Source organism: Guyanagaster necrorhizus (assembly GCF_019112545.1).
Source record: "Guyanagaster necrorhizus MCA 3950 unplaced genomic scaffold BT62scaffold_4, whole genome shotgun sequence".
NCBI lineage: Eukaryota > Fungi > Basidiomycota > Agaricomycetes > Agaricales > Physalacriaceae > Guyanagaster > Guyanagaster necrorhizus.
In genome coordinates this window covers 397,338-407,788 of record NW_025064883.1, presented here as the reverse complement: position 1 = coordinate 407,788, position 10,451 = coordinate 397,338, and positions in this window count along the sequence as shown.

The following is a 10,451-nucleotide window of genomic DNA, read 5'->3' as shown; positions in this document are numbered from 1 at the left end:
AAAGAACATAACTGTCAGTTCGAACAATCTATAGTTAGTCTGAAAAGTGGCCTTTCATTTATCTCCTTCTTTGATGCATATATTGTTGTATCTCCATTGGACATCTAATTTGGTATAATATTTGGTGCTGCAAAGTTTGTCCATCAATTTAGAGATCAACAGAAGCAGGTAATGATTCTTGATCATCATCTCATTAAGCTTCTGATAATCCTGTACTGGTCAGAGTTTTCTGTCCTTCTTCTTGATGAAGAAGAAGGGAGAGGCCATTGAGGACTTTGATGGTCAAATCCTTCTGCTGGATAAGTTTTTATCAAGGAACTTATCCAGTTCTTATTATTCATTATTGCTAAGTAGATAAGTCTTACAATTTAGGTTGGTATTCATATTGGGAATCAGTTCTATGGCATAGTCTCAAGGCTTTGAGTCAGGTAATTCATCAAAACTCTCTTTTTTGAATAAGTCTCAGTAGTCCTGTGCCCACTTGAGTACTATTTCTTCAAATGTTTTTTTTCTCCTTGTCAGCATTGGCTTTTGCTGCCAGATCATTTGCATGGTGTATGGCTTAGATGCAAATGACCTTCTGCAGATTGACAGTGAGAATTGTCTCACTATCTTCCATTTCTTTATCCCATTGATTCTTAGAGTCTTCATTGAGTAGTTCAAATGAGATCTTCTAGCAATGACATCTAGTGAAAATGATGTGTCTGATTTTTCAGTTAATGAGTAGATTGTGGCATATAAGCCAATCATGACCAAGAAAGATCTCCTTGGTTCTTAGATCAGTTACCACCAAGTCAATTCATTCAGAATGATTCCCAATGGTGAGTCTGAGTTCTATATACTTGATGATTGAACCAGCTTGATTCTTTGTTCTATCTGTATTGTAGACTGAGATAGATGCTGCTGTGGCCTGAGTAGGAAGATTATGCTTGGTGATAAAGGTATGATTAATTGAACTTCTAGTGCATCCACTGTTGATCAATGTGGTGACTGTATGAGCACTCCAGGATATGAGTGTTTCAATTCAGGCTTTGGCCAATAGGTTCTAATCTGAGGTTCTGGACTGTCAGATAAACTTCTATAGTCTCTGAAGTTCATCGAGCCACTCCAAGGCTCAATATCATTCAGTCTTCTTTATTTCTTTGATTATATCATCAATTACTTCCTCAGCTTGGGTTTTGTATATCCAGTTCTTGAGTATAGTTTTTGCTGCTACTTTGTCTTTCATATCCTTGATGGCTTATCAAGTCCACTCAGTGTTGAATGGTTTTAGCCAACCAATGGAGCTCTCTGCTCCTGTTCAGCCCACAGATAGTTGAGCCAGTTTGTTAGGTGATTTTGATATTATAGGAATAATGTTAGCTTTTCCATTATTTGGTGATAATATATTAATAAGGCTTTCTGCCCCCATTTGGCTCATAGGTGATTGAGTCAGTTCCTTAGGCAATTCTAATATAGGAGTAGTAGTGTCAGATATATTTGAATGCATGCATATTTTAGACATAAGTGGTACTACAGAGAAAGAGTCAGTCTATCCAGTATCTGATAGTGACCTACTACTCATTTCTTTGGCTGAGCCAGCAGAATTGCTCACTGCTCAGCCCTGTCTTTTACCTCCTCAGCCTTAGTGTCTGATCTAAAATCTTCTTCTTCCTTCATCAATTCAGCAATCTGCACTCATATGTCTTCATAAGTGCACTTATTCTTCTTCTGGGGGCAATCTCATACTATGTGACTCTTTTGGCTACAGTTAAAACACTTTCCCTCCTTCTTGAGGTGATCCACATTCATCAGCTTACCTATTCTGATATATATTGTACCCATACCAGTTTTTTTCTTGCTATATAAGGAAGTTAGAGCTGAGCCACTGGGCTTGGCAGACATGGTTATATTGAAGGTGAAGGGCTTTGAGCCCTGCCTCTGATTCTTTTGTGCTCCCCATGATAGAGTAGCTGACTTCACCTTCTATCTTTGTTGTTCCTTATACATCATAATGATTTGTGCCTTCCATTTATCATATCTCACTAGAACACTATGCCTGATGTCAGAGATGATCTTGAGGTAAGAGAATAGAGCCTTCATCTTCATATACTCAACCATTCTGCTGGTATTGGCCATATCATCTCAGACTCCTGCCAGCTTGCTGAGTCATTCTAATTCATTGAAGTACTTAGTAGCCAGTTTATCTTCTATCTTGAAGTCCTTCATCTTTTGCTTGTGGACTTTTTAAATGATAGGGTCTGTGAATTTGTTGATGATCATCTGTTTGAAGACTGGCCATGAGGGATACCAGTGATATTGTCATATGGTGGACCAGAACATGGGAGAGAGAAGAATCCACTATGTTTTAGCCTTGTCTGCCATGTGAGTTGCAGTGAATATCATCTTGTATATGTTAAGAAGGAAGTATGAGACAAATACTTGGAAATATTAGTTGCAGTTAACAAGAAAGTGATCAATATCATCTGATGCCCTCTTAAAAAAGCAGAGCTCACTCACCAGATTCAGTTTTACATTGAGAATCTGAGTATCAGTTGTGAGGGTGACTATAGAGTTTTGTTAGACCCAAGTGTCACATGAGCAGAACCATGTGATAAACAGAAGCTACCTCACACTTCGAGTAGTTATCTGAGTTCACTGATGTGGTTCTGAGCAGTGTGTCACAAGATCAAATAGTTGACTCGAGAATAGGATAGTGTGTATAAACTTTAGCTCAAAGCTGGGGTTTTATCAGCAAGAGTGAGCCTCTTAAATATAGTATATGGCCTGCTAATAATACTTCATACTAATTGTGTGTTTCTCTGTTTTGAGTGCCCATTGTCCTTGGGTATTGCTACCATACATAAAAGGCCAATTGTGTGTTTGTCACTGGACATCGGTTACATTGAAGAACCATAGTGAAGTCAGTTGTTGTGATGACTAAGCCTTCTCACAGTTCTAAGTGCTTGTCTTTTGACACCTTGACTAAGCATAAATAGGGGTCTATGATGAAAAGGAAGGAAAAATCATAACATTACCCCCTCCTTAAGACCATTATTCCAATAGCTTAATTTAAGAATAATTCATAATCATGAATTGCCTTCAGTGTATCTATTAGTTTCTCATTGATCTATTGATTGGATTCCAGACTATAGCCCTTTCAGCTGACCAGATAATCCACTGTCATTGTCATCTCCCTGTCTTTTACTTTGATTTTGCATAGTTTGTAATTCAAGACTTAGTCGATTTCATAGTGTTCTTTGTCATCGATCAGGTCAGGTGGCAGTGGTAGAGGTTTGGCCTGATTAGAAAAGGCCAGTGCAATATAAGATGTGAGTAGTGTTTCATTAAAGACATCATGGACTTTCTAGGCAGTTGATAGATGAAGTTTGTATGTGCCTGCTTTGACTGGTTTGATAATTTGGAAGAGGCCCATATGCTTGTTGGCAAGTTTATGCTTTGGCTGGGGCAAGTAAAGATTTCTGGTGTCCAGTCATACTTTGTCATTGGTCAAATATATATATGCTAGGTGGCAGTGTTTGTCATATTATGCTTTCATGGAAGTGATGGCCTTTTCCAGTGTGACTTTAGTTTCATCATGGATTTTCACCATTGTTGCAACAAAGTCCACAGAAGCAAGGGTGATTGTTCGATAGTATTCTATTTGAGTGATATTTGGATGTCATCTATGGTTGATGAAGAAAGGTGTCTTTCCCATTGCTGAGTATATGCGGTTATTGTATTGGAAGGCTGCAAGAGCCAGCCATTTAGCCTAATCATCTTACCAGTAATTGATGAAGAGTCAGAGGTATTTCTTGATTTTCTGATTGGTGTGCTTCATCTGCCCATCGGTCTGTGGATGATATGTGGTTGATGCATTGCATTTGATATATAGAAGACAATATAGATCATCTAAGAATTTGAAAACAAATTGTGGTTCTTGGTCTGAAATGATGATTTGCAGCATGCCATATTTTGCATAGACTTTGTCATGCAGGATTTTTGCCCATTCTTCTGAGGTTAATTCAGTTGAGCATGCAATCAGGATGATTGCTTTTAAGAACCGATCAATAATGACAATGATGGCATCATATCTGCTACAGTCTGGTAGTCCCATGATCATGTCTACTGATATATGAGTCCATAGTGCAGATGGAATCTTGTTTGGGTGTAGAGGAGCAGAGCTGTCTGTGTTGATGACTTTCTCTGTTGACAGATTTCACATGCTTTAATATATATAGCAATGTTGATACCCATCTTGGGCCACCAGTATTCCCACAATACTAGTTCTTTGGTTTTGGCTATGCCAGAGTGTCACACTGTAGCATAGTCATGGCAGGTGGTGATGATTTCACTGTGCAGTCCTCTGTTCCTTGGGATATAGATCTGCCCATCATAGCAGATCAGACCACCTTCCTTTGTCATTCCTCATTCATGATTGAGGGAAGGAGCTACTCATTGGTTCTATTTGTGACTATCATAGATTACACTTTTGATGCATTCATAGACTTCTTCCTCTGTTGGCATTATCATAGCCTGAAAATGTTTGGATTGTAATAATGTTACTCCCTCATTATCAGCACCTCCCTGGTTGTAGTCTACCCTTTAGCTAAGTAGGTCTGCCTTTTTATTGGCAGTACTGGCTTTGTGGTGAAGCATGTATTGGTACTGGCTTAATTCTATTACCCATCTTGCTTAGTGGTGGTTTAGCTTCTGGGATTGTTGGAAGTACCAGAGATTTTGATGATTGGTCCAGATCTTGAAGGTCTTGATTGCTCTGATCAAATAATGCCACCACTCTTCGAGGGCAAGCATAATAGCAAGGAGTTTTTTGTTGTATATCTCATAATTCTGTTCTGTGACCATGAGTGCTTTTAATAGAAATGCAACTGGTCACCATTTGTTATCCTGCTTCTGAGACAGTATGGCCCTAATAGCCCCTTTGCTAGAGTTGGCTTTGACTTGAAACTTCTCTTCTTGAGTCAGAATAGCAAGTACAACATCTCTGGCTAGCTGTTATTTTAGGTCATCAAAGGCAGTTTGTTGGAAGGGTCTCCAAGCCCAGGGGGCATCACTGGTTAACTGGGTCATCAGGTGGACTACTTTGCTATAATCTTAGATGAAACATCAATAAAAGTTTGTGAACCCAAGGAATGACTGTAGTTCCTTCTTTTTGGTTAGAATCAGCCACTCTGTTACTCCTGCAACCTTGATTGGATCCATCTGGATACTTCCTTCTGCAATGATGACTCCTAAGTACTCTGTTTTGAGTACTTCAAATTTGCACTTTTCAGCCTTGAGAAATAATTTGTGCTTCCTCATGAGGGTTAACACTTGTTGCACCAACTTCCTATGCTCCTCCTTCATTTTAGATATTATTAGAATGTCATCAAGGTAGATAGTAACCTTTCCAGTAGTGATGAGGTTCCTGAATATGTCATTCATCATCCACTAGAATGTGGCAGGAGAGTTGGTGAGCCCAAAAAATATGACTATTAGCTTGAACAGTCCTTGATTGGTCTTGAATGCAGCTTTCCACTCATCTCTCTCCTTTATGTGGACATTGTTATACCTCCATCAGATGTCAAGCTTTGTGTAGTATTTAGCCCCTCAAAGTTTATCCATCAATTCAGAGATTAGCAGCAGGGGATATCAATTTTTGATAGTCCTGGACTAATTGAAGTTTGCCATCTTTCTTCTTGATGAAGAAGAAGGATGATGCCATAGGGGATTTGGAAGGTCGAATCCTCCTGCTGGATAGGTTTTTATTGAGGAACTTATCAAGTTCCTGTTGTTCATTAATCTCCAGTGGGTAGGTTTTACAGTCGAGATTTACATTGGCATTCAGGATAAGCTTGATGGTGTGATCCCAAGGCTTAGATGCTGAGAGCTCATTGAAGCTCTCCTTTTTAAATAGGTCCTAGTAATCCTGGGCCCATTCTGGTACTATCTCTTCAAATGTCTTTTCTTCTTTCTGCTTATTGGCTGTGGTGGCTAGGTTGTTGACATGATGAATCATCTGGATATGCATCTCCTGCTGGAGATTGACTGCTAGGATGATTTTCCCATCCTCCATCTCTTTGTCTTATTGATCATTGAGGTCTTTATCAAGCAATTCAAAGGGGATTTTTTGGCACCTGCATCAGGCAAATGTGATCTGTCTGGTCTTCTAATTGATCAGTGGGTTGTGACAGATAAGCCAGTCATGCCCAAGGAAAATTTCCTTAGTGCTGAGATCTGTGATGGCTAAGTCAATTTGTTCCAAATGATCTCCAATTGTGAGTCTGAGCTCTATGAATTTAGTGATTGATCTGGCTTGGTTTTTTGTTCCATCTGCATTATAGATAGAGATAGGGGCCACTGTCACTCGAATCAGGAGTTTATGCTTGTTGATAAAAGTGCAATTGATCAAACTCCCTGTACATCTGCTGTCAATAAAAGCAGTTACCATATGGACAGAACAGGACATAAGAGTTTCAATTTGGGCTTTGGTGATTAAGTCCTGTTCAGTCATCTTGGTTCACCAGATGAACTTCTGCAGTCCTCGTAGTTCATCAAGCCACTCCAAGACTTGACACCATTCTGCCTTTCTTATTCTATTTATCATTTTGTTGATGACCTCTTCAACTCTGGTTTGGTGAACCCAGTTTTTGAGCACTGCTTTGGCTGCAGCTTCATTCTTGGCTTCTTTGATGGCTCACCAAGTCCATTCGGTATTGAATAGTTTGAGCCAAGTGTTGGGTCCCTCTGTCCCTGTTCAGCCCATAAGTGTTTGAGTCTTTGTTTGTGATTCTCAGGTGTATGAGATACAAGTCAGGGGTATATTCAGATGCATAGTATAAATAGGCATAGAAGTAGCTACAGAAGTACTATTAGTCTGACTAGTGTCTGGAGTGTGCATACCATGAAGTTCTTTGGCCAGTTCAGTAGAATTACTCACTGACTGGCCCTGTCTTTTACTTCTTCTATCTTTGTTTCCACACCAAGTTCTTCTTCTTCTTTTTATAGATCGACAATCTGCATACAGATGTCCTCTTGAGTTTGCTTCTTCTTCAGGCAATCCTTTGTCATGTGGCCCTTCTGCCTGCAGTTAAAGTATTTCTCCTTCTTCTTCATGTGATCAATGTCCATTGACTTCTCTGCTCCAGTATAGGTTGTTCCAGTCCCAGTCTTCTGAGAGCCATAGGTGGGGACCGTAGAGGATCCCAATGATTTTCTGGCAGTTGTCCCTGACATTTTATTTAGGGTTGGCAGTGCCAACTTCTTGGGATAATCCTGTAGTGTCATTGATTCCACTTTCTGCCTTTGTCACTCCTTGTATATCTCAGCGATCTGTTCCTTTCATTCATTGTACCCATTTGGCATCAAGAGCTTAACACCGATTGCTGAGATCATCATGATATACAAGGAGGGGACCTCTCGCTTAAGGGCCTCCACCATCCACCTGTCATTGGCTACATCCTCTCAGATTCTGGTGAGCTTTGCAAGGCATTCTAGCTCATCAAAATAGTCTGTGGCAGTCTTATCTCTCATTTTATATTCCTTGATCTTCTGTTTATGTACTTCTTGTATCACTGGATCAACAAATTTGTTATGCAATATCTGTTTGAACATTGGCCATGAGAGATATTGATAATGTTCCTGGGTTGATGATCAGAAGTTAGGGGAGATGAGGATCCACCAGTTTTTCACCTTCTCTTTGAGGTATGAGATGATGAAGACAACTTTATTTATATCAGTTTCCAAGTATCCAATGTAGACCTTGAAGTACTATTTGCAGTCAATGATGAATTGGTCAATGTCATCTGATGCCTCTTTAAAGAGGCATGATTTTTGCAAGAGGTTGGGATGACATTAGAGGACAGCCACATCATAGGGCAAGGAGCCCATTGGGTTGGGTCAGTCAGTGAATGGAGGCTGTTGCCACTCATGTGGGGGTCCTGGGAATGAATAGAGCAAGTTGTCATCAGCGACAGGGCTCTCACAAGGTATTTCTTCCTTCCAGACAATGATCTTATCTCAGATAGTGAATCTAATCATATAGCTTCCAGGTCATCCCAAATTGGTTCCTTCCCAGTATTGCTCTCTGTAGCTTCATTAGATGGGGGTTGCATCCTCAAAAGTCTGCTTCCTTTGCTGGTCCAAGGGTCTTGGTAGCCAACCAGCCTTTCCCTCGGCATGAGTCATGTTTGTGATAGCCAAGTTGCCATTGATTGGAGTGAAGGGGTTGAGTATGAAAGAGTACTTTGGACTGATAGAGCAGTGTATATAGCTCAGCTTGGTGCTACTGGTGAGGTTCTCGGCATTGGGTGTACTGTTGTCAGCATCTGATATGCCAGCAGTCTTTGAACTTGGTCTTCCAGGTATTGCTTGTTATATTGGATTGCAGCATAGTCCATTGCTGCATGCCTTAGAATTTCTATTTGGTTGTCAGTCATTGAATGAAGATATAATTGTCCTAGTTGTGATGCTACCCAAATAGTATCATGCCATAAAAAGTTTACTCCTTGCAGATAGTACTCCTGGTACTCCTGTATCTGTGTCCTCTTTATCTCCTGCTCCAGTTCTTCTTCATCTGTTGTTTCATATGCATATCCTCTGCTAGGATAGGGCAGTTCACTGCTTTCAGTTTCCTTGGCCTCCATGTCCTTGTTGTCCCCTTCCTCAAGGAGAAAAATAGTAGGCAGGTTGTAGGAACTCTCTGTCCCTCCTTGTTGTATTATTGCCTTGCTGTTCTAGCTGGATACTCGGCCCAGCAGTTGGAGGATCTGATGTATTGTTCTAGACAGCAGGAGGTTGACTGCTGATACTGGAATCATACCAGTTTCCATCAGTCACTCTTGCTGCCTTCACTTGCTCATAATAGAGGTGGACATTTCACTAGTAGTCATCATCAATAAGTTGTCCAATGATCCTACTTCTGAGAAATCCTCAGAGTTCATGGGCAGGAATATAGGCATTTCCAGAGACTTGAAGCCCATAGTATCTAAAAATGGACTCATCACTCTCAAATGCTGAGTTGGCACTGGAGGTTTGTTGGGGAGGGGGATATTGCAGGGTTGGAGATCTATGGCTCCTCCTGGTTCAAGTACCATCAGCCCAATATTCGGGGGTCCCACTTTATGAAGTGCTGGGTTCTCAGAAGATAGAGGTGGAGAGAGAAGAGTCTGCTTGGACTGATGCAAGTACACTAGCGACCTCTGGTCATAGTCTGTACCAGTTGGAGATGTCAGCCCAGACCAATCACTCTCTTTCCACTTCTCACTGCCAGTCCTGATTCTGCTCATCATACTTGATAGCCATCCTCCTTTGAGATTCTTCTGTCATGTTTTTGCCTTCTGGCTTGCTACATACTGGCTGTGGCTCATTCTGCTGCCTATGTCCTTCTTGTCAGATGGCATCATCATAGTTAAAGGGGACAGTAAAGTCTCAGATTGGGAAGTACTGTTATGATTTTTCCCATTTTTCTTTCTTTTTCCTTCAGAGGTGACCTCTATCTTTGCTTAGTCAGGGCACTTAGACCAGTGCTTAGGACCATGAGAACACTTAGCTCAGCAACCCAGTTGGTCATCATTCTATTGTGCTGCTGTGTGCTGTAAAGGGAGAGACAACACTCCTTTTGTCCTTGAGTTGCTGTGCAGCAGTAACAGCACAACAGCAAGACAATAGCTTTTGTGGAGTAACTGGCAACAGCAGAGGTAACAGCTCTATGACAGACAATATCTTTTGTGAACATCTATTAATAGTTAGATAACAGAACAATATTTAAGTAGCACTGTTTTCACTGTAGTAGCTCCAGTGTTAAGCTAAAGTTTATTCTTCACCATCTACTCTCGAGCTCAAGCTTCTTGCCAACACCTTGACAACACAACTCTATTAACACATCAGTGAACTCAGTCAGTCTAACCTGAAGTGTGAGGTTCTGAACTATTTATCACATGTTGATAGTCACATAGAATTTGGGCTTAACAATTAGCTTAACACTTATCATTCCCTTCCTCAAGCCCAATTATGCTGAGAAACCAAATGCCCTCTGCTCTTAACCCTTCCAATCCAAACTTTACCCATGAGTTCTTTGAACTTTTGGCTTCTATCATAGGAATCTTGATTGGTTTATTAGTGATCATACAGCTGTGCTGAGGACACCAATCAATTGTAGCTTGGACAATCAGGCACTATCATGAATTCTAACACATCTGAATCATCCTCTGCAATGTCACATCAGACCTCCTCCTCCACAACATCCCTGCCTCTGCCTAACAGTTCTTTCAACCTGCAGAAGGATCAAATTCTGAAAACATCCCTGGGAGCTCGACTGAGAAACATCTTAGAAAAGAAGAGGAGCAGCATCAGCAGCACACATACCCTCCATGACCTCTATCTGCAGTTGTCTGAGACCCTGGAAACTCTTGGACTACAGGATTTTGATGACTCCAATCTGACACCCCCATCCTGTCCCCTGAGCATGATAT